Raw genomic sequence first — 818 nt, 5'->3', positions numbered from 1 at the left:
GGAAGAAGAAGGAAGTAAATACGAGAAAATGCTTCCACTGAGTTCCTCTGATGTGAAAAGTGATGTTGAAAACTAGGCTAGTATCGTAAGCAAATACTTTTCATTTAAGGAAGCATTTGTGAGTCTTTTTCCCCCTCTTAGAGCGTACTTTATTAGCGAAAATGATAATACAACTATTATAAAGATTACCAAGTTGATTTTGAACAATTCATGAACATTCTTTAAACAAAAAAAGCTGGATGTCCGCTAAGTTTTTTTTTTTCTATACTTTACTTTTTCTTAACATCTTTATTGGAGTATAATTGCTTTACAATGGTGTGTTAGTTTCTGCTGTATAACAAAGTGAATCAGCTATGCATATATATATATATCCCCATATCCCCTCCCTCTTGCGTCTCCCTCCCTCCCATCCTCCCTATCCCACCCCTCTAGGTGGTCACAAAGCACTGAGCTGACCTCCCTGTGCTATGCAGCAGCTTCCCACTAGCTATCTACTTTACATTTGGTAGTGTTTATATGTCAATGTTACTCTCTCACTTCGTCCCAGTTTACACTTCCCCCTCCCCGTGTCCTCAAGTTCATTCTCTACATCTGCGTCTTTATTCCTGTCCTGTCCCTAGGTTCATCAGAATCATTTTTTTTTTTTTTTTTTTTTGCGGTACACAGGCCTCTCACTGTTGTGGCCTCTCCCGTTGCGGAGCACAGGCTCTGGATGCGCAGGCTCAGCGGCTACGGCTCACGGGCCCAGCCGCTCCACGGCATGTGGGATCTTCCCAGACCGGGGCACGAACCCCCATCCCCTGCATCGGCAGGCGGAC

Source organism: Aethalodelphis obliquidens, unplaced genomic scaffold, assembly GCF_003676395.1.
Source record: "Aethalodelphis obliquidens isolate GAN/ISIS:26980383/991018 unplaced genomic scaffold, ASM367639v1 scaffold2, whole genome shotgun sequence".
In the NCBI taxonomy this organism is placed as follows: domain Eukaryota; kingdom Metazoa; phylum Chordata; class Mammalia; order Artiodactyla; family Delphinidae; genus Aethalodelphis; species Aethalodelphis obliquidens.
Note: the sequence above shows the minus strand (reverse complement) of the source record.